Source organism: Zootoca vivipara, chromosome 4 (assembly GCF_965207765.1).
Source record: "Zootoca vivipara chromosome 4, rZooViv2.hap1.1, whole genome shotgun sequence".
NCBI lineage: Eukaryota > Metazoa > Chordata > Lepidosauria > Squamata > Lacertidae > Zootoca > Zootoca vivipara.
In genome coordinates this window covers 77,819,567-77,844,090 of record NC_142587.1, presented here as the reverse complement: position 1 = coordinate 77,844,090, position 24,524 = coordinate 77,819,567, and the positions used below count along the sequence as shown (strand labels likewise).

The 24,524-nt window shown below is 43.5% G+C and overlaps 1 protein-coding gene across 1 annotated transcript in view; it reads left to right on the top strand.

Annotated features, from left to right (window-relative positions):
• The first annotated feature begins 8,963 nt into the window (after positions 1 to 8,963).
• FRY (FRY microtubule binding protein) overlaps positions 8,964 to 24,524 on the top strand; it is a 194,176-nt gene continuing 178,615 nt past the window's right edge. Inside the window, exon 1 of the mRNA XM_060273790.2 lies at positions 8,964 to 9,280. The gene's annotated coding sequence lies outside the window, so the exon portion shown is untranslated. The remainder of the gene's footprint in view (positions 9,281 to 24,524) is intronic.

The following is a 24,524-nucleotide window of genomic DNA, read 5'->3' as shown; positions in this document are numbered from 1 at the left end:
TATTCTGTGTACTGATATTTATACTGCCAATCAACAGTGCCTTGAATCCTATCTCCAGGCATTCACAACTGATCTTTTAAAGAAAAAGCTAAAATGATTACTACAGAGACATCGCTGGAGGTTGGTTTTTAAAAAGATAGAAAAGGCTTTAAAATGCGGAGTTATAAACCAACTAGGATCCGCTGGGCTAAATCAGTTTGTTTTTAATGGTGATATCACTGGGTGTGGGTGTGTGAATTCGATCTATAGTAACTCATTTCGATCTAACTCATTTATGATTATGATAATCTCTTTTGAAATTGTGACTAATCTAAAATTGTCATCAGTATTGACATATCCTTATTCCTTTTTCTGTAATGATAAGCCAACATCTGCTGCTATTACCATTTGAGTTTCATGTTACAGTTACAATGCAATGCTCATGCTGAAAACAATGGAAGGTTTCCATTATTCATTGCGCTGCTCCAAAGTTCAAAGGTTCTAACAAAGAGACTTACAAGTGCCTTTTGCTTATAAATGTCTCAAGTGGGAGGTGCTTCAGAGAGCAGGCTGAGCTGGAAAACGGGGAGGGCAACACTTTTACATTGAAAAAATATTTCAATCCTTGCTCGTATGGCTATAATTTTAGTGCATGGGCCTTCTGGGTGTTGATGGATTATAATTCCCATCATCCCTGACCACTTGCTATGTTGGAGTTCGAGTCCACAAACATTTGGAGGAGCCCAAGGTTCCCCAATCCTGCTTTAGTAGAATAACTATGAGGTTCACAAAGGAAAGACACATTATGCCAGATTGTACTGTCTTTGATATTTGATGGGAAGCTGCTTACTGAAAGAGGACGTATATTTACAGAATCTATATTGATTCTTTCCACCAAGGCTTGTAGCTCTTTATGCTTGATGATTTTATCCACCAAGGCACCCTAAATAGACATTAGACTGAACTTCATTGATCTCCCTGGATCCCCTTCTAAAAACTGGTATTATAGACTGTTTTTTCCAGTCCCCTGATATAGATACCAATCTTAGGGATAAGAAACATAGTTTGTGTTTTTCATTAGAATTATTTAGGATTTCTTGGGTGATCCCGCTATTAATTTTAAACTTGCCAGTAAGATGTAGAATATCACCTCTTGCCTCAGTTCTTCCTGAAAAATTAAGTTCAGGTCATCTAGCTATCCACTCTGCATGCACAGGGAAGACAGATGTGAATAATTAATTCAACCGTTCTGCTAAGTCCTTATCCTCCTTTAGCAACTCTTTTACTCCCTTGTCATCCAACTGTATAAACACTTTCCTAGCTGGTTCCCTACTTCTGATGAAGGGAGGCAGATACATCTTACCACTGTACTTTCAACTTTAGGTGGCTTCCCACACTCCTTGCCTTTCTAATGTTTATTATTATTTGTTGTTACAGATAATGAAGAACCTTAAGTAACTACTCATTTGAAGAATAAAATGTATATGCACTACTGACTAGGCTATGATCAAAACTAGATTCAGACTGTCGCTGTAGGGCTGGACAGCTCCTTTTGCTGGCATTTGTTTGGCATTGACCACCTTTCCTGTTCCTTAGATGTCAGGCATTTTTTTAAAAAAATCCTTTACGCAAGTTGCTTGATGGGGGAAAGGGTAGAACGCGTATTTACCACTTATTTAACAAGAGGCCTTTAAAAAACAAAAAACACACCGCCTAATCTCCAAATAGAAAGCCAGTGGTTGACACCCACATACTCAACAGCTTGTGAAATGAATAAAACTGCCTCCCACCCCACAGGAATCTGGAAACTCAAATCCCTTTAAAAGTCTAATTTGATGTGTGAACCTTTCAGCACCGCGGGTCAACGTGAAATTCCCCTAGAGTTTCCCAATGCTGGGCTGTGACTATCCATGCAGTCCTTGTTATGATGCTTAATAGTACAGTGGTACCTCGGGTTACAGATGCTTCAGGTTTCAGATGCTTCAGGTTACAGACTCCGCTAACCCAGAAATAGTACCTCGGGTTAAGAACTTTGCTTCAGGAATCAGGGTGAGAACAGAAATCACGCAGCAGCGGCACAACAGCAGTGGGAGGCCCCATTAGGTAAAGTGGTAGCTCAGGTTAAGAACAGTTTCAGGTTAAGAACGGACGTCCAGAACAAATTAAGTTCTTAATCCGAGGTACCACTGTACCTCTGATAAATGTCTATTTTTCAGTCCTTTAAAAGTCAACAACAGAAACTGTGATGTGGAGTTACATTTTCCTTTAGTTATGATCATTGTAACTGATTTTCAGACTGTAGCCTCAGACACATTTATGAAAATAATAATAATAATAATAATAATAATAATAATAATAATAATAATAATTTATTATTTATACCCCGCCCATCTGGCTGGGTTTCCCCAGCCACTCTGGGTGGCTTACAACAGAAAAATGAAATAAAATAATCTATTAAACATTAAAAGCCTCCCTAAACAGGGCTGCCTTCAAATGTCTTCTAACAATCTGGTAGCTGTTTTTTTCTTTGACATCTGATGGGAGGGTGTTCCACAGGGTGGGCGCCACCACTGAGAAGGCCCTCTGCCTGGTTCCCTGCAACTTGGCTTCTCGCAACAAGAGAACCACCAGAAGGCCCTCGGTACTGGACCTCAGTGTCCGGGCAGAACGATGGGGGTGGAGACGCTCCTTCAGGTATACTGGACCGAGGCCATTTAGGGCTTCAAAGGTCAGCACCAACACTTTGAACTGTGCTCAGAAACGTACTGGGAGCCAATGTAGAAAGAATTGGGCATGCTCATCAAAGGTGTATACGCAACCCCTTATTGCTGCAACCTCTCCAGAAGTTGGGAGAGGCCCCTCAATCACCATATGAAACATTTGTACTGGAGTATGGAACCACTTATATCATGGCAAGCAACGTGATGGGAAAGGTGTTTCCAGCTGCCCTGTTCTCTGCCTTTGGAAGCCTTGTAAGAAGCTGCTGCAGGAGAGGGACTGCGAACATCATGGGAGAGGTCTTTCTGGGATCAAGCTGAAACAGTCAAACTCCCTTGTTATTTTTGCTATTACCAGGAGGTGCGATGCTAATGTAATCTTGTTCTATTTATAGTACCAAAATGTGTTTTTGGGGGGCATGCTGCCATATTTGCAATTATGTTGTTTTATTATGTTATGAAACAGTTCTTGCAATGGTTGATTTTGAGGTGTATTCCTGTTTTCTTTGTTCTTAGCTGCTCTGAGCTTGATTCTTTTTTGTGGGAAAGTAGCACATGGATAAAATTATTAATGACTCATAGTTTTAATATATTTCCTTATTATTTGCTGATACTGTACATATAATAATGATTCTGAAATTCATATAATTTCCCATTGTTGCATGCCTATTTGCTTCCCCAAATGTTTTCCCCTTATGGATTTTGCACTGATACCTGTATGTGTTGACACATTGAACAGAATATTATTGGGGTTTTTTTAAAACAAACCCTTTGGATTCTGTTTCTGATTCCATTAACAACCATCCAACAGGCCCTCTTCACCACTAAAATAAAAACACTCCCTGCGCCATTCCAAGTACACAAACACATGCAAACCCCAGAGGGAAAGCACTTTATCAAGTGGTGGATGTCATCTGGCCTTCTTTAGGCTAAAGGTCACAGCCTGAAAGTTTTTAAAAACAGTGAGTATCATGTGAAACCCCAATGCACATTTGATTATTGATTATTTAATTTCTATACCACTTAGTAGGGACCCAGGTGGCACTGTGGGTTAAACCACAGAGTCTAGGGCTTGCTGATCAGAAGGTTGGCTGTTCGAATCCCTGCAACGGGGTGAGCTCCCGTTGCTTGGTCCCAGCTCCTGCCCACCTAGCAGTTCGAAAGCACATCAAAGTGCAAGTAGATAAATAGGGACCGCTCCAGCGGGAAGGTAAACGGCGTTTCCGTGCGCTGCTCTGGTTCGCCAGAAGCAGCTTTGTCATGCTGGCCACATGACCCAGAAGCTGTCTGCGGACAAACACCGGCTCCCTCGGCCTATAGAGTGAGATGAGCGCCGCAACCCCAGAGTCGGACACGACTGGACTTGATGGTCAGGGGGCCCTTTACCTTTACCACTTAGTAGGGCAGGTCTATGTCCTGCTGGATAGCTGGAGTATGCCAGGGTTTGCTTCCTCTGTTGTGTGGGTCCAAGCTGTTGCTTGGCACAATCACATATGAGGCAAACAAAGTTTGGGAGACAAAGTGTAAAGGATGACAGCAAGGCAGAGCATCTTAGTAATGTGTCCAATATCCCTTTTTACTTTTACTCATGCCTGCACCTGTTATAGGGGCATCACTGGTATTTCTTTCTATTGTTCTGAATGGCGAGGAATCTGTCGCAATTCAAAAAAACAAATTCTTCCTACTGAAGTTAGTTGTTTCCCTTTTCTTCCTTTTGGTTGTTGTTTCTGTCCATTTTCCTTCAATTCCCATGTTTTATACCTTTGCTTTGAATGTGCTAAGCATGGCACAGTGGAACTGAATGAAACATTCATCCTCGAGCCATGTATTAGCTGCTTCCATTATGCTACTACTAACAGACGCAGAATGGAATGATGGGGAAACAATGAAGGAACTGGAGAATAAAAAATGCCGTTTGTGCGGGTTCACTAAGCAATAGATTACAGAGAATTTAACAAGTGGGTTCATGTCAGGGCTTCTGGCTCCACTACTAAAAGCTACTTTCATAAGGATACAACATGTAAAGAAATGTGCTTTAGGAAGGAGCATTTCTTAGCGACAATGGTTATTTTATTACTCACAAGAGTGCAACAGAAATACAGGACATTTGCCAGACATCAGATTCTGCTACACCTGCTGCGATGTGAGCTGCTCTTTGTGCTGAAGCCAATTAAAGAGCTTGGGTGACATGAGGGGCAGGGTTGTTTTCATAACCCACCCTTTAAAATGCCCTTGTAATATAGAACATTTCCATTCAGATCATTGTCTACATGGGAGAGGAAGTGTAAAGTGGCCAGTTTAAAACTGAAAATGCAATGGAAGCCAATGGAAGTTTTACATTCAAGTTATAGATATAGGAAGTGGGGGAGAAATGTATCTTCTGCTGTTAAGAACAGCTTTAGTTTCAACTACACGTTAACAGTTCTGCACTCACGACACACATTTTTACACAGTGAATATTATCAAAAGGCTTATATGAGCATATTAGGATGACAGATTAAAGAAGGAATAGGCAACCTCTTTTGGGCCTGAGGGCTGCACTAACCCCTTAGCCAACCCCCTGGGAGCCACATGTCAGATGTAGACACAGCGGGAGGAGGGGAGGAGTCACAATATGCACGCCTACATAAAGCATACACCACAAACACACAATGCATGCTCATACGTGTGTATACACACATGCATACTCACTTTCCCTCTACCCATAGGAATTAGACTTCCAAAAAGAATGCTAGCTTTTTTCAACCCAAGTTTCCAGAGGGATTTAACCCTACCCTCCCCAGGTAAATGCACCAGGAAGACCATTCCTCCCTCTGCAATAATAGAAACAACAACAACAATGAAAAAACTATTTCTATTGAAATAGAACTTTCAAGCCTAATTGCAGCACAGATGGGTACATTTTCTGTGTTGGGAGGTTGCAGCATGCAAGGAGCTCTACATCTACACAATAAAGGAAAGGACTGTTTCTTTTTCTTGTTTGGATTGGTAAATGAGTAGCAGGCTAGTTCTTGGTGACATGTACTTGAGTGTGAAAACAAAACCGTCTGTACTCAGTAGCAGAGATAATCTTGTACATATAGGCCATAGCAGAACACCAGTTTCTGAAGACCTACAGTAGTAAACTCTCCAAAATCTCATAATGTTCTGGAAATACAGTCCTCTTTTCTGAACAGCCTGCTGTTGTTTTTCCTTGACTCATATCTTTAGCGTGCAGCTGCCTTCATTAAACTGTGTGCTTACCTAGAAATGCATTAGTCTTTGAAGCACAAAACCTCTCTTAACTTTTTAGCTTCTTCTTTCTCTAAAATATCAACACTATACGTACAACATCACCTTGCTGACAAAGGTCCGTATAGTTAAAGCTATGGTTTTCCCAGTAGTGATGTATGGAAGTGAGAGCTGGACCATAAAGAAGGCTGATCGCCGAAGAATTGATGCTTTTGAATTATGGTGCTGGAGGAGACTCTTGAGAGTCCCATGGACTGCTAGAAGATCAAACCTATACATTCTTAAGGAAATCAGCCCTGAGTGCTCCCTGGAAGGACAGATCGTGAAGCTGAGGCTCCAATACTTTGGCCACCTCATCAGAAGAGAAGAATCCTTGGAAAAGACCCTGATGTTGGGAAAGATTGAGGGCACTAGGAGAAGGGGACGACAGAGGACGAGATGGTTGGACAGTGTTCTCGAAGCTACGAACATGAGTTTGACCAAACTGCGGGAGGCAGTGCAAGACAGGAGTGCCTGGCGTGCTATGGTCCATGGGGTCACGAAGAGTCGGACACGACTAAACGACTAAAAAACAACAACAATACGTACAACTACATTCATTCATTATGTTCAGCACTGGGGCATGACCAACAGTAGCTTGTTCAAAAGATACATTTACTTTTGTTTCCCTCTGGTTTCTCATCTTTTATCCTTCATATGTTAGGTTATTACAGATTTAAAACTTGGAGGAATCAGAAGGGTTATAATGTATGCAAAATAGCATCTTATTGGACAACCCTAGCGCTGTGGGTTAAACCACTGAGCCTAGGGCTTGCTGATCAGAAGGTTGGCGGTTCGAATCCCTGTGACGGGGTGAGCTCCGGTTGCTTGGTCCCAGCTCCTGCCAACCTAGCAGTTCGAAAGCACATCAAAATGCAAGTAGATAAATAGGAACCACTACAGCGGGGAGGTAAACGGCGTTTCCATGTGCTGCTCTGGTTTGCCAGAAGCGGCTTTGTCATGCTGGCCACATGACCTGGAAGCTATACGCCGGCTCCCTCGGCCAATAATGCGAGATGAGCACGCAACCCCAGAGTCGGTCATGACTGGACCTAATGGTCAGGGGTCCCTTTACCTTTACCTAGGTTGGTCTACAGATTTTAGTTTCACACAATGCAGTGGAAAGGCAGAATGAAAAGGTGGAATGATCCTAAGTGTGTGTGTGTATCATATAGTATGTCGTATATTTTCTCTCATATACAGTGGTACCTCGGGTTACAGACACTTCAGGTTTCAGACGCTTCAGGTTACAGACTCTGCTAACCCAGAAATAGTACCTCAGGTTAAGAACTTTGCTTCAGGATGAGAACAGAAATCGCACGGTGGCGGCACGGCGGCAGCAGGAGGCCCCATTAGCTAAAGTGGTAGCTCAGGTTAAGAACAGTTTCAGGTTAAGAACGGACCTGAGTGGATATATAGACAGACTACATGCAAGTCTGGCTGTACCGCTAGGAAGGGTGAGGCAGCTCACCTCAGGCAGCCAGTTTGAGGCTCAGTAATTATAAGTTACCTTACTATACTTTACTGGCAATGAAAGCCAAGTGGTTTTTCTGACATTTCTTGGACCATTTCTGATTACAAGCACTTGGAATCTTTGCAGTGCTATTAGAATATACATAGTTTATAAGGGCTGTTTTCAAAGTTATGTTTCAAGTGACTGAAAACACTCTTTATTTACTTAGAAAAGATTATAGATAAATCTGTAAGCTGTGTGCATAATAAAATTAGCAATAAAACAAGAGAAAAATCAGCAAAACTGAGCTACCTCAGTGTGGGGCTTGCAGAACAGTTTGGGCATACTTCTTGTTTGCTGCATGCTAAAGTTTATGGTGCTGGAGGAGACTCTTGAGAGTCCCATGGACTGCAAGAAGATCAAACCTATCCATTCTTCAGGAAATCAGCCCTGAGTGCTCCCTGGAAGGACAGATCGTGAAGCTGAGGCTCCAATACTTTGGCCACCTTATGAGAAGAGAAGAATCCTTGGAAAAGACCCTGATGTTGGGAAAGATTGAGGGCACTAGGAGAAGGGGACGACAGAGGACGAGATGGTTGGACAGTGTTCTCGAAGCTACGAACATGAGTTTGACCAAACTGCGGGAGGCAGTGCAAGACAGGAGTGCCTGGCGTGCTATGGTCCATGGGGTCACGAAGAGTCGGACACGACTAAACGACTAAACAACAACAAAAGTTTAGGGCTTGCTGATCAGAAGGTTGGCGGTTTGAACCCTGCAACGGGGTGAGCTCCCGTTGCTCGGTCCCAGCTCCTGCCCACCTAGCAGTTCGAAAGCACATCAAAGTGCAAGTAGATAAATAGGGACCGCTCCGACGGGAAGGTAAACAGCATTTCCGTGCGCTGCTGTGGTTCGCCAAAAGCAGCTTAGTCATGCTGGCCACATGACCCGGAAGCTGTCTGCGGACAAACGCCCGCTCCCTCGACCTATAGAGCGAGATGAGCGCCGCAACCCCAGAGTCGGACACAACTGGACCTGATGGTCAGGGGCCCCTTTACCTTTACCTTAAAGTTTACAGTCCTGGGGTCAACAGAAAAAATGCTCTGAAACGAGGCTTAAACAAGCGCAAAAACTGGGCGTACTCCCCTAAAATTCACCCCAGAAACACAGGTGGCCAGTGTAACACTAGGCAGCAACTGCCCTCTTTGTCAGATCCAGGCCAATCACTAATTTTCAGATACCTCGCTGGGTTGTTGCAAACATAAAATGGGGTTGTGGTGTGTGTTTGTGTGCATGTGTTAGAGAGATTAGAGAGAAGGGTGGAATGAGAACGCAAATAATCAATTACAACGACGTCTCCCTCCCGCACCCAATGCAAATGCCGATTGTAAGCTGCTCGGGGCAGGAGGCGCCTTCTGATTACCCTATAAAAATTGGTGACGCAAGAGTAACGACCGGGAATGGTGGAGCAGCCTCCTCCTTTGTTCTTTCCCTTTCAACTTCGGAGCGCGCGCGCGCGCGCGCGCGAGTGCCTCAGATGCTCCCCATCGAATCTGCGCGCAAAGAGCGAAAGCAGCAGGCCGAGCCGCGCCGCTCCTGCCCTCCTTTCCCCACCGCTGCCTGTCGGAGCCCCTCTCCATGAAAGGGCAGCAGGTGAGAGGCGAGGCGGCGCCAGGCGGTGTGGGGGGCGGGCCCTGCCGGCGCAGCGTCGGGAGAGTGAGGGGCGGGCTCCTCTTGACAGAAGGGAGGGAAGCAGAAGAACAAGAAGAAAAAGAAGAAGAAGAAAAAGAAGAGCCACCGGCTGCTGCCGCCTCCTCCTCCACCACCGCCACCTCCGGCAGCCCCAGCGGCGGCGAGGATACGGTGAGTCCAGGGGAGGAATGGGCGCCCCTCCACCTTCGCCGCGTCCACACGAGGAGGCTCGAGCCCACTGCCTCCCTCTCTCTTTTATTTCCAGGGAGCCGCGCCTCGGAAGGGGTGAGGGTCCCCCAGCCGCTCCCCAGAGATTCGTCTCCGTTGCCATTTGGAGCCCTGGAGAAAGTTTCCCGGGTGCCCCAAACCGAGCTGGGAGGGAGTTAGGAGTTATCCTCATTGCACCCCATCATCTTCCCTCCTCTAAATTCAGGCGGAGTTTCCAGGTGTGGAGGTTTTTTGTTTTTTTTTAACATCCCCTTCTTCCCTCAGCATCCCCCCTCGAAGTGCCTTCCACCCTCTGCTCCCTTCCCGCTTCCTCGGAGGTGCAGTCACGACGACTTCCCCCATAGGAGCCAACTCCTACCGGTAGGGGCGGAGGGGTCTTCGCCCCTCCCCCCAAATAAAATATTTGAGCCCCCCCCCAAAGTTGATGGGTACTGCCATTCAAATGGTGTGTGCACTGTGTCTGTCATGTGATCGATTATGCAGGGCGGGGCTTACCTGGCCTCCCCCCCCCCCCAATATTTTATTCAAGTTGGCACTCCTGGCTTCCCCTCTCCAGTACCCTAGACAGCTACTAAATCTCCAACTCCACTAAGACCTCTTCACTGACTGAAGGACTTGCCTGCCTCTTGTCCTCTCCTCACTGTCTCCTCTCTCCATTCTCTGCCCTTTGGATTGTACTCCTCATCCTTCTGTGAGAGCAGGATTTGCCACGAGAACAGCAAAAGTTATTTCTCCTCATCCAGTGGGAGGCATAACGCCCCTTCCTCTTCCTTTTTTCTCCCCTTTGAAGGAAACTGGGGGCCTTAAGAGCTGCTCCTCTTTTCAGGAATTTGTTTATTTGTCCGTCTCAGTATCTAAATGATGACCACTTGGATGCTAATAGATTTGTGGGTTGCTGCCTTCTCTGGCCTGAGAAATATCCTGCCTGCCATATGCTCTGTGTGCCAGATAACTTATTTTTGGACACATTTTATAGTTGTGTGCCTTTATAAATAGTTTAATCCATATTTAAGTACAGAAAGGGAAATGACTTCATCAGCTATTTCTAATGATATTTTAATGCCCATTACTAAATAGGGTCATTTTGATGCTTTCTGTCTAGACTGATGTAGGCTGTGGTCCTAAAGTATATTTGCTTGGAAGTTACACAGAAGTCACTGTAAGTTTTGAAATGTATTTATAGCACAAAAGATTGCACAGGGACAATTACTTCGACACTGGAATATTTTGGATCAGGGTGGTACCTTTATGGCATGTGCTAATTTTTTCCAAATTATGATGTTACTGTATTTGAGTTTTTGGCAATATATTTGTAGCACATCAGATGTGTTGTTTTTAATGGAGTTAAAGATCCGATAGTGGTCTTAATTAAAATAATAATAATAATAATAATAATAATAATAATAATAATAATAATAATAATTTATTATTTATACCCCGCCCATCTGGCCGGGTTCCCCCAGCCACTCTGGGCGGCTTCCAACAAAACACTAAAATACAGAAATCCATCAAACATTAAAAGCTTCCCTAAACAGGGCTGCCTTGAGATGCCTTCTAAAGGTCTGGTAATTGTTGTTCTCTTTAACCTCTAGTGGGAGGGCATTCCACAGGGTGGGTGCCACTACCGAGAAGGCCCTCTGCCTGGTTCCCTGTAACTTGGCTTCTCGTAGCGAGGGAACCGCCAGAAGGCCCTCGGAGCTGGACCTCAGTGTCCGGGCAGAACGATGGGGGAGGAGACACTCCTTCAGGTATACTGGACCGAGGCCATTTAGGGCTTTAAAGGTCAACACCAACACTTTGAATTGTGCTCGGAAACGTACTGGGAGCCAATGTAGGTCTTTCAGGACTGGTGTTATGTGGTCTCGGCGGCCGCTCCCAGTCACCAGTCTAGCTGCCGCATTCTGGATTAGTTGTAGTTTCCGGGTCACCTTCAAAGGTAGCCCCACGTAGAGCGCATTGCAGTAGTCCAAGTGAGAGATAACTAGAGCATGCACCACTCTGGAGAGACAGTCAGTGGGCAGGTAGGAACTCAGCCTGCGTACCAAACCCATAATTTGGAAAAGGGGATGCTACTTAACATCAATGGATGTCATCATTTCAGAATATTTGATCCAATTAAGACCTTAATCTATGGATCAGTAAGTACACTAAAAGCCCTCTTAAAGACTGAAGGAAGGACATTTGAAGTGTGTAACATGTGCATGACAGGATCAACCTATATTAATATTGTATATTTGGGATACAGATATACATAGGTAAAGGTAAAAGTACCTCTGACCATTAGGTCCAGTCGTGTCCGACTCTGGGGTTGCACACTCACCTCACTCTATAGGCTGAGGGAGCCGGCGTTTGCCCGCAGACAGCTTCCAGGTCATGTGGCCAGCATGACTAAGCCGCTTCTGGCAAACCAGAGCCGCGCACGGAAACGCCGTTTACCTTCCTGCCAGAGCAGTACCTATTTATCTACTTGCACTTTGATGTGCTTTCAAACTGCTAGGTTGGCAGGAGCTGGGAACGAACAACGGGAGCTTGCCCCATTGCGGGGATTCGAACCACCGACCTTCTGATCGGCAAGCCCTAGGCTCAGTGGTTTAGGCCACAGCCTCACCCGTGTCCAAAGATATACATACTCCTAGGCTAAAAATCTATTTACAGTTCCAGTACAATTAGGGCTGGAGGGATTTTATTAGTATATCACTAGAAAGGGGCTCCTTCGAACCACCGACCTTCTGATCAGCAAGCCCTAGACCCACAGCGCCACCTGGGTCCCCACAGCGCCACCTGGGTCCCAGTATATCACTACATTGCAATATTTTTGAACAGTGTACAGAGCAATACTATGAAATTACATTTTGCATCATGAAAACAAGTGCCTTCTTTGGTTTTGCTAAATTTCAATATTTGTTATTACACCTGGCTTTCAATACCCATGCCACAAATCAGTATTTCATTTGCCTTTAGATTTTTTTAAACACATAACATGGGTATCTATGAAGTTAGCAATATTACATTTCAAAAGGGGGACATAAAGGATCTCTCTGGCTTTTGATGCCAACCACACTGCTAACACAAGGATTTTCATTGCATTGTGGGTATACCTACAGTACATTTATTTAGGAAACAGGATGTGATTTGAGAGCCACAATGTGTGGGAGCTTCCATTTGCAGATTAAGAGTACCCATCCCAGCATAGTTTTGGCATTACATCCCCAGTCAGCCCACAGCATGCGGTTAGTGTCAACCTTCTCTTTATAGCAACTTTGTAAGGTGGGTCATAATGTGAACAGAGTTGATGGGGATGAATGACCTGATGTAAGGGAGAAAAGTGGCTTTTCTAAGATGACCATACAAATTCAGGGCACAGGTGAGGTTCAAATGGAAGACTTCCTTGTTTTGTAGCTCAATGTTTTGACCACTGTGCATGCTTCTACCTACAATGATGGAGAAACACCTTGCCAAGACTCTGCGCAGTCTTTGCATGGTGTTTCTCCATCATCATAGGCAGAAGGCACTTATGTCTAACAATGCGATGTACAAAGTCACAGCTGATTTGGCCAAACTTTACTAGTGTGGTATTATGAAATATGACAATGATAATACTGTAAAGTTGAAGTCACATGCAAGTGGTTGGATGAAGTGGAAGTTACATGAAAGGTCCCTGGCCACATTCTCATATAGTGCTACACACACACACACACACCTTGCATAGCTGGGAGGTTTTTTTGGCACCTTTCACTGGATCTCTGTTTGTTGCACTGTTTCTACCAGGGATGGTGCTTTTTTATCACCAGTTTTTTTTGTATATAAAAAAAATCTCCACTTAGTTTTAAAAAGCCAGCTTCCAGGAGTTCCAGGCACTTACTCAGGGTTCGGGCTTCCTTTTGGAAATGAGGCGCAATGGAGACTGGGATGTCTTTAGGACATATGGTTTATTTGCACATATACAGTATTGCAACCTGAGTCTGTGATGGAGGGAATCACAGTGTCAACACCCCAAAAGGGCCTTGTTTCTTCCGTAGCCACAGCCTTGGTGCTTTATTTCTAGGTTGTATTGTTGTTGTTGTTTAGTCGTTTAGTCATGTCTGACTCTTCGTGACCCCATGGACCAGAGCACGCCAGGCACTCCTGTCTTCCACTCCCTCCCGCAGTTTGGTCAGACTCATGCTGGTGGCTTCAAGAACACTGTCCAACCATCTTGTCCTCTGTCATCCCCTTCTCCTTGTGCCCTCAATCTTTCCCAACATCAGGGTCTTTTCCAGGGAGTCTTCTCTTCTCATGAGGTCGCCTAAGTATTGGAGCCTCAGCTCCATGATCTGTTCTTCCAGTGAGCACTCAGGGCTGATTTTCTTAAGAATGATCGTATTACTCCTCCAAAACTCTACTTCAAACTCTGGCTTTGCCTGTTGAGGGAGGGCCCCCTACCAATTTACCATCTTGCACCAAGCCCTTGACCCTTTCTTCTCTTAATGACTCAAGCAATCGCCTCAAGACAGGAAGTTAGTCTGTCTTACATTTTAACACTTGCTGGGTCCAGGGGTTCAGGAAGCTGGTCTGACTTACATTTAAACACATGCTGGGTCTAGGGATTACAGGTGTCTGGCACCCACAAACTCATAATACGGTTTGCTGTTGGCTTGGTTTCGTGGGACATGTAAATCCACTGTATATCCTCTGGTTTCAATATTCCCGAGAGTCACATCTTTTAGAGGTAAGACACAGACTGAGCAAGTGCAAGTGGCAAAAATAAACTTCTTCTTTTTTTACGTAGTGTTTCCACTCATAAATGAAGATGAGCTAATTCACACAGTGTTTGGAACATAGGATACTGCCATGTACTGAGTCAGACCATTGGTCAGACCTTTCTCTATACAGTACTGTTGTAGATAATATTCAGCATTAAGAAAAATATGTAGACTTGGAGTCAGTCAAAACCATCCCTTCAGTCACATAGTGTAGTGCTTTGTGAAAATATACTGTGTGTCTTTAAAATATATTAATGGCTTGCAGGCCAGACACTTTTTTGCACGCAGGTGGTGTCTCTGTACGAAATAATTCATAAAGAATCCATACTGGGAATGTGATGAACTGATACAGGGAACAGTAGCAGGGACATTAAAAAAAATTATATCAGACACACAATCTTTTTTACTTGGTATCCAATGCCACCTACAGATTAATCTTCAAATCACATATAAGGCGACTATCTATCTGCAGTTGAAGGGTTCATATTTACGGTATATAGATTAAACAGGAAATGAAATTGATACATGCAAAGATAAATAATAGAACTTGACAATAGTCCTAAATCCCTTAGAAAAAGTAATACAAATTAGAAAATAAATATTGAGAGCTGGTGACATTCAGACTCCTCTTCATATATATATCTGCAGTAGATGCTTTGTGGTCTGCAGATAGCTTTGTCCCATGTTCTCATCTTTCTTATTTATTAAAAATAGAACCTACTCTGTATTTCAGGTTTTGGTAGTCAGTTGCTGATAAATGCACCATGTTTGCGGCAGCTTCTGTCATACTGGAATACAAGTCTGTTTCTGATCCCCACCCACCCAATATAATTTAGATAGTTATGATTCTGTAATCTTTAATTCTTGTTTACTGTCTTGGGTATTGGAGTAATATCTTCCTAGCACACCAAGGTATGTTTATTTTGATGTGCCTGAAGTTGTTTTTCAAAATATTGTTTTCTCTCATTTTTTGGTTTTGCCAACAACTCCTGCTTGCCTAAGTGTGAGGAAAGAAAGACCTCACTCTAGTTAACTGAAATCTAGTTGGTCAAAGGGCTTATCGCCACGTACATTTAAACAACAGGAACCCTGTATTCTTGAGAGGACCTAACCAAATTAAGCTGCATTCAAATACTGGCATTTGCCAAGTGATTATGTGGCAACAGTTGAAGCTAATGCTAGTTTGCAGAGTTCACTTATTTAAGATAAGGAAGTGAAATGTGACGTTGTCATGGTGACCTGCCTATAAGGGAGCACAAGAAGAACTAAGCTTTTGAATAATTGATAGGCTCCTAAGATTAGGAATGATTTACATGCTGCTCTCTTTTGATGTTCATGCATACTTCAGACAACATCAGGCGATAAGCAAAGAAAGCTATTCTTGCGACTAGCTCACCAAAGCTACCATGGCTGATCAGTGTATACTGCATTCTTAAACGTAGATATAGATTACAAAGCAACACAGTGACCCCAACCCAACTCTGTGTATGTAGCAGCCAGGAGATCTGATTAAGTTTATGGGTAGCAAGTAAAGGGGCAGCTTAAATGCCTCTGCCACGGAAAGCGTGGAGGAAGCTAGGCAAGAAATTCTTCATCATTCTTAACAAGAAACTCCACCCAGATTCAGCTAAGTACAGGACTACATAGTGACTGAACTATGTCATTACGCTATCTTCACAGCAGCCTTCTGTTCTTGCTATGTCCTGAGCAGCTGATCGGAGTATCTAATCAAGCAGGGATGCACATTTTTTTGGTGAATCAGATAATTTTGCACAGATAGCAGCAGTTTATGGGCTCAATTTCCCATGCAGCTATGGCTGCCCATTACCTTTACATCGATTAGAGTGATCATGTTAAAATCCATAGATTTGCACATACTTATTTTTATACTGCAAGAAGATCAAACCTATCCATTCTGAAGGAATTCAGCCCTGAGTGCTCACTGGAAGGACAGATCGTGAAGCTGAGGCTCCAATACTTTGGCCACCTCATGAGAATAGAAGAATCCTTGGAAAAGACCCTGATGTTGGAAAAGATTGAGGGCACTAGGAGAAGAGGAACAAGAGAGGATGAGATGGTTGGACAGTGTTCTCGAAGCTACGAACATGAGTTTGACCAAACTGCGGGAGGCAGTGCAAGACAGGAGTGCCTGGCGTGCTATGGTCCATGGGGTCACGAAGAGTCGGGCACGACTAAACAACAACAACATTTTATACGTAACTTCACTGCAATCCCATAAAGTTGTACTTCTTCTGGAGTAAATTTTCTGATTTAAAGGTATTTCTAAAAGGGTTCAAAATTGTATTCCTTCTAAATAGCTTCCTCACTGGTCTGATATCAGGTGAGTCACTCAGGACCCAGAGCTAGTAATTTATTTAAAGGTTGCAGCTTGTTTTATAGGGCTGGAAAAATTTCTTGTGTGTTCCTTTGGATAGGTAGTATTCAAAGGCATTGCTTATTGCCATTTTGGAGAAGCTAGCCCATCATTTAAAGGCTTTTAGAGGCCAGGCAGACCCAGAGGATTTTGCTGCAATTTGGTGGAAGTTTATTTCACACATGAACAAACGACTGTTTTCAGGGCCTGTTCAGGACATTTTGCCCCTTGAGGAAGAATCCCCAACAGAGCCTTGCTGCGCCCACTGCCACCTCCTGCTCCTCACCACCAGGCGCTTGCCACTTGCTGCCACCAGGTACCTGATCCCTGCAGCTCACCACGTTTCTGGGTGCTTGCAGTCTCCTTGTGCTCTGCCACTGTGGTGGTTGTGCCACGACCCACCTGCTGGCACCAATGTACCAGGGCTTCTTCTTGCAATGGTGGAGAAGGAGGCGCAGCCATTGTTAGAAACTGAGATATAAAAGCTGGGAGCTAAATGGCACCATAAACCAAGGTTATGGGCACAACAACGGAATGTCCAGGCACACTTTTTAAATAACAAGAATACAAAGCTGAAATGAATGAACTTCAGCTAAAAGCTTATATTCATCTTTCACATGGTTTAGTCCTCATCTGAAGATTGCAAAAAACAACCATTCTTCCCCTGTTTGCCCCCTTAATATTCTTAAGAGGGTTTCTTCTCCAGTCTTCAGAGAGTGGCTGCAAGTGGGGAGGCATAAAATGGTCCTCCTTTCCTTTCGCTCTGCAGTTTTAATCTGAAATCTTAAGCGCAGTACTGCACCCAGAGCTCAGAAACGGCTCGCACTAATGAAATTCCCTGTCGCAAAACGCGCCTCGAACAATGGGAGTTTCGAACGCTGGGCACAACAGTGGGGTGTGTGGCTGCCGTGGTGGGCATGACTGCAGTGGCAGAGGAGGAGGAGGAGGCAGCAGCGAGCACCTGGCACTGGCAAGCACCCAGCAGCGAGTGTGCCAGGGAATGGCTAAACATTGAAGAGTGGTGGCTGGATACTGATGAGTAGGCACCAGAATAAGGTGGGTTGGAGACTGACTTGGAAGAAAGGATCAGTGAACTGGGAGAACCTGTAAGAGCCAGGAGGTGAGACTCAGAGGCAAGAGAAGCTGCAGAGAGTGAAGAAACAGGTGCAGGAGGAGAGAGATATTGGTCAGGCTGGTGTAGAGTCAAGGGTTTCCATACCTCCTCCTCCTGCCCTCTCCTGCACCACTGTCTCCCAGGTCCAGGAGAGGAATGAATTGGGGTGAACAGAAGCTGGAGCAGCAGGGCAGGGAAGATACATAAGCTGAGGTCGGGGGCCTCTCTGTTGCTGCAACTGCGTCATTTGGTGCATGCCTAGGGGTAGCTGAAAGGTGTATGGACAGCCAGGATTTTTGTTGGGGGGCTCAGAACTGATGTGATTGGTCAGTTAAGTATTTCCATTGTTTTACTTGATCTGGGTGGGGGAAAGCTGCCCTCCCTGGCTATGCCCATGGAGGGACATGCCTTTTCCTATTGTCAAAGGGGTACCCTTGACAATAAAGAGTTAATTCCTCCCTCTGGAGTGTCCTTGCCTGACAGCCCTGTGACAGAGTGCTCAATGGTGGTGAGCACCCAGCATGTGCCCAGGGGTGGTGCTTAGGGAGTGTGCAGGGGCAGCAACAGCACACCTTGCCTGAGACAACAGCCTCACCACATCTCATGGGCCGGCTCTGACTGTTTTGAACTTTCATTCCATCTAAGTTTGAGCTTATTTGGAGGAATTTGTAACCTTCTGCTCATTGTTCCCTTTGATCCTTGTCCATTAGTTCAGTGGATTCGGTCAATATTATTAAATGTATTGGAAGGAATTTGTTATGGGGTTGTTGCTTTTGGTCACTCTCTTGAATGTATGTTTGCCATCTTTCTGAATTCTATGATTTTATTGTCTTTTAAAATAAAACAATAATAAAGGAAAGAAAAAGTGACAACCAGATTTCTTTGAAAAGCCACGTTCGGTTTCATTAAAATCTGTTTGAACACGCATTCAGCTTGAATAGCTACAATTGAAACAATGTGGGCGGGGGTGATTGTCAAATGGGTTTCTATTTGAATATGAATAATGTCACAGGACCAATATAGTACTCTCTCTGCTTTTCATATTCTCAAGAGATCACTATTTTTAGCAGATTTTCTGTGGAAAAAATAATGGTCTTTATTTTTGAAAGCCTGACTTGTTTTAAGTTGCTCTCTGTTGTTTTAGAACATACCTTGCTAAAATAAGGCTTGAAACAAAATGTACCCAAAAGAAATAATGTACTTTATAAGCTCACACAAAAGCCATTTGTAGGCACTGCAACTGCAAAAGGGTGTGATGATATTTACCAGGCTTGGACCACCTTGATATCTATGGAAGAAAGTGCTGTAAAGCTGCTGGGAATGCCAAGCATAATATTTTGGTGAATTAGTATTCCAGTAAAAAAAAATAAAAAGTTTCCTATATTCAAAAGGCACCAGTGAAATGATATAAACAATAGAAAATACATAAATGACTTCATAACCTGGAGACTGCTGAGTGCCATTCACTCGGAACTAGGAACATGGTGAAGCATTCCATTCGTTGCAGGCTGAACTGCAATGTGAAGCAAGTCAGCCTACATCTCACTATGGTTAAAGTTAGTCTGTATTTCCATAGGCCCATAGCTGCCAAGTTTTCCCTTTTCTCGCGAGGAAGCCTATTCAGCATAAGGGAAAATCCCTGTAAAAAAGGGATAACTTGGCAGCTATGCATAGGCCTTGTCCACAGTCAAACATTAATTAGCTGTTAATCCACTTTCCGCACCATTCACATTGGACCAGAGTAGTTCACACCTGTGCATATTTGAATCTGAATATGAGGAGAAACTTTGGTCTTTCCCGTTCATACCAGCACGTGTTCCCTTTTGTGTTTGTCACTGCCGATTAAATACCAACTGAGTGTGCGGACAGATACCTTGTTTTTAAACCACCCAAGAAGTGTGCAAGAACACACAGTCAGGCAACTGAGCATACACATCTGCAGTTTTCTGGTTTTGTGCAAATCTGAGGGATCAAACGATATAGGCCCCATCTGCACTATACATTTAAAGCAGCATTATACCACTTTAAAGAAGCATGTCTTCCTGCAAAGAATCCTGGGAACTGTAGTATGTGAAAGGTGCTGAGAAATGTTAGTAGACTCCCCATTCCCCTCACAGAGCTACAATTCCATCCCTCGTTCCTGGGAACTCTGGAATTGTAGCTCTCTGATGGGGAATAAGGGTCTCCTAACAACTCTCAGTGCTCTTAACCAAACCACAGTTCATAGGATTCTTTGGAGGAAGCTGTGACTGTTTAAACTGGTATGATCTTGTTTTAAATGTACAGAGCAAATACAGTGGTACCTCGGTTTTCAAATGTTTCAGAAATCGAACGGTCTTCCAGAACGGATTACCTACGTTCGAAAACCAAGGTACCACTGTATATGTATAAGGCCATGTTCCTCTGTTCAAGAGCTCACCAGAAATAGCTATGAGCATGGACAGAAAAGAATGGAAAGCAATCGTAAATTCTCAGCACACACACTTTTCAGATTGCTGAGCAGTATGTGGTGTAGAAATTTCTAATATGTTTTACTTGTGTGGCTTTCTGGATTTGTGCAAATCTGAGGGATCAAAAGAATGTGTGTATGCTGGATATAGTTACAAGCACAGCCGGAAAAGAAATTAAAGCATTAAGGAAAGAGTGGGAGTGGACAGGGGAATAGCAAAAAGGTGACTATTGACCCACCCACTAAAAAAAACACCACTGAAACAAATTGCCTGCAGATCCGAGTGAAGCAGTTTGGAACAATTTTTTTCTCCAATTAATTTGATTCTAACCATGTCAGGAAAACCTGAATCTACATGGAGAAAGCATCAGTATTGGTGCTGTTTGAGCATAATGCCATGTGGACGACACATTAAATGTGAATGCAAACAACTTACACAGTTCTCTGGGGTGGACAAACCCTTAAACAGAGCTCTGAAATTAATATGTATACACTAGTTTATGCATGAACATTTGTGTTTTAAAAATAACCCATCTGGCTGGGAGAATGTGAACACACACACACACACACACACACACACACACACAGCTTCTGCTTCTTATTTTCATTTTGTAGTGGCAAAACACTACGGCTTCTCCGGTTTATTCTCCATCCTTTCTGTTACTAAGCAGTCAAGTGGTGCTGCTTGAGTTGTTAAGTTCACAGCCTGCCACAGCTGCGACCAATACATTAACCAGCTAAACAGTGCAGGGAATTATTTCTAGCACAACTGATGAGGAGAGTATTTATGTGGATGCAAGAGATGCATGATCAGGATCTCCTTTGTTGTTTACTTCAAAGCAGCTGTGTGGGGATTCTAATGTCACTGAAAAAGCAATGATACAGAGGCAAGTGTGTGAGGTTTTCACCCCATTCCATTTTCCAGGTTAATATCGCTTTCTCTCTGAAGCTGCTTTGCACTCCACGGAGGAAAATAGACAGCACCTTCCCTAATCCCTTCCCCGCCTCCACTGAGCCAGTTGGGAAATGCCATAGGGTGAAAAGGTTTAACCTCATCCCACCAGTGCCATTTACCTAATCAAGTTAGCAGCCTCCCACAAGCGGTTGTAACTAAAGGAAAAGAATGCCGGGAACTTCGGCCGCACTTCATGTCTAGTTTTGACCCTGAGGCTGCTGTCTAGTATGTAGATCTTTCCAAGTATCTGTCGCAGAATATGCATTTACTCTTCTGTTTAGATGTGTGTGTTTTCCTCATAAGGGAATGTGCCCTGCTAATTCACTGCGTTTTAAAAATTTGCTTGTACATACTATGGATTTTTTTTTTTAAAAAAATCTTGACTGGATGGACTTGGATCATGGTGTAGGGTTGTCCTATTTCAAAAAGCAAAAATCCGGACAAAAGGTTGTTCTCCTTCTTTGGAGGTCTTTAAGCGGAGGCTTGACAGCCATATGTCAAGAATGCTTTGATGGTGTTTCCTGCTTGGCAGGGGGTTGGACTGGATGGCCCTTGTGGTCTCTTCCAACTCTATGATTCTATGATTATTATTATTTTTGGCAAAGTTGTCGAGCTTTTTCTTGGCAAACTCTGGTGGGGGGTGTGAAGTTTTTGAGCTGTTTTTAAGAGAAATCACCAAAAACGACACTACCAACATGTGTTGCTATATGTCTGGATTTTCCCGGATGTTTCACCAATTTCTGCCAGGTCACTGATTCCGATGGCGGATGAGGGCTGACTGTAGGCGGACTTATGTTGGTGGGGTGGTACCTCATTTGCCCTAACAGACCTGCCTCCACTGGTCTTGAACCAGGAAAACCCAAGTTCAAATTCCCACTCAGCTATTGAAGCTCATTGAATGGCCTTGGAGAGTCACTAGCTCTCAACTCTACTTCGCTGGGTTGTCATGAAGAGAAATTTCAGAAAAGTGGTCCACAAGGGACCACAAGAGTCATCTAGTCTAACCCCCTGAGTACAGGAATCTTTCATCCATGACCTAGAGATTAAGAGTCTCATGGTTTACCGACTGAGTTATCCCAGGTGTAGGATAGTTCATTGTTAGGATAAAATGGTACTGCAGCATGTACACTGTCCAGAGGTCCCTGGAAGAAGGGTGAGATGGTATGTGTGTTAGCCTGTGAATGCTGCTCAATGTCCTATGGGAACAGAAATCATTCAACATGGAATGATTAACATGGATAAAAAACGAAAGCCCCTGGTGATGATGATCTGAGGGGTTTGTGATTTGTTATTGCGCATTCTTCAAGAGAATGTTCTGACATATTAAACCTGAATAGGCTCCAGCAGTCTCTGTGTGATTGTGCCAGATGGTAGTTTGAGGCTGAATCTAAGTACCGGTAGTTTGGCTTTTGGAAGGTGGTACGAGCTGTATTTAGCAATGGGCAATGGGAGAAGGTAGCAGGAGTCTTGTGAAAACAGCCATCTGGTGCATTGTCTTGAGACTGAGAGAGAATAAAGGAAGACAGTGAAGTGAAAATGCTGAGTTCTAACTGATAGAGGAGGCAAAATGCGATGTTAAGTGTGCAGCTTTATGCACACTTACCTGGGAGTAGGCCCCATTGATCTTGCAGGGGCTTCATTCTGAATAGGCATTGTAAACTGGATTGTGTATTTCTTTTAGATAGTGCATGTCAAGAGCTATTTGGCAAACATGTAGCTTCTAGTCCATTGTTCCATTCACATACCAGTTTCTGTTGCGTTTCTGAATTAAGCTGCAAAAGGAGCCCAGACTAATAAATGTGAAAAATAAAACTATGAGCACAGTATCTCATTACAGATGAAAGACACCGAAGGGCAAGGTTCTAGATTCACTGGTGTCTTTCACTCTTAGACATTCAGTCATTGTGTATGGTGAAACTGTCTCATTTCTGCTATAAGGTCAACAGTCATATCTACTGAGAGTTTGAGAGAAAATACAAGACGACTGGCGAAGTGTCTAGTGAGGTTTAACTACGAGTAATGTGTAGTTATATTAGCATGAATCTACAGTAGATGTTGCAACAGCAAGAATCCCTTCAGAACCAAAATAAGACACTTGGGTGCTAAGTATTACTAAAACTGTGGTTAGGTATCCACTGTTTCTTTGCGAAGGAGGAGGATAAGGTTGAGAGCCAGAACAGGTGGAAAACTTTTCTCCCAGCAGAGAAGCGGTTGTGGCAGCAGGAACCTCTTTTGGATGGCAGTAAGACTTTTGCAGTTTAGTAAAGCATCTGTAAAATAGCAATGCTTAAGTGCCCACAGTATCTTTCCAAGAGAGGAGAATATGGAGAAAGCCGAAACTTGGCCACGCCCCTGTGATCTTTTAGTGGCACCAGCCATCATTGGCACCAAGCAGCATTAGAGCCTCCTAAGATCATTTATTCCAATAGGCACTAAACTCTGCCTAAAATTTTAGCTGTGTGCAAAACAGTCAAAACTCTACTGCAAAGGGCCAGAAGGTGGTGCCAGAGGAATGCTGTCAAACCTAACATAGCCAAGCTATTGAAAATTACATTTTTATCTAATTGTTTTAACTGTGAATACTGTACTGCATTGGGAGTAACCCTGAACACCGTTTTCATTTTCTTTCTTGATAAAATCTACCCTTTCCTTTACAAATGTTTTAAAGGGAAGGGACTTATTTCACTTAAGTTAATTTTTGGTGTGTGTGAGAGAGACAGGCAGACAGATTTGCTAGATAAAGGGAATAACTACAATATTAGAATCTCAGATGCATTAAATTAAATGCAAAAGAGAATATATACACAATACTTTTTAACCTGACCTTCAACTCAAACACATTTCCTTCTGATACATCAATTTATTTATTTTATATCTACCATAGCTTTTACTTTGTGATGGAGTAAATGAGCAGTTTCTTCCCTAAAATAAAAAGGTGGTCATTAAAAAGGTGCCACTTTTCCTGGCAATAAATTCCATACATAGTTTGCATTGTGGCAGGAAGGCTTCTTTTATCTGTCCTGAATCTATTTAAGTGCTAGGATTATTAATAATTTTATTATTTATACCCCACCCATCTGGTTGGGTTTCCCCAGCCACTCTTATAATAAAAACGCACTTTATACTATGCATTTTTTTAAGCCTCTTTCATGTCATTAACATTATAGAAGGTGCCTCTGAGAATAAACAGAGTAGCCCTTCCTCATCACTGAACAGCATAATCGACACACACATTGAGATTACTTGGAAATAAATAAGGGCATTAAATACAAATTCTGTGCAGTCTTCAGCCCCAGGCTAGGGCCTTTTTTTCTTCTTCCCCCTTTTCATTTCTCCGAAATTATCCATAATTTTTGTACTGCTGGTTTTAGCTTGTTTGGTTTATCTTTAATCAAATGCCCCTAGGCCACCATGAGCATTTTGAATAAAATAGTCAGGTAATATGTTTTTAAGATCCTATACAATAAAGTCCCTGTGTCTCTGCTTCCAGATTCCGTGTGTCCCTGGGTTACTGCGCATGTGCCCCAGGGACACAGGGATTGGAGACAGAGAC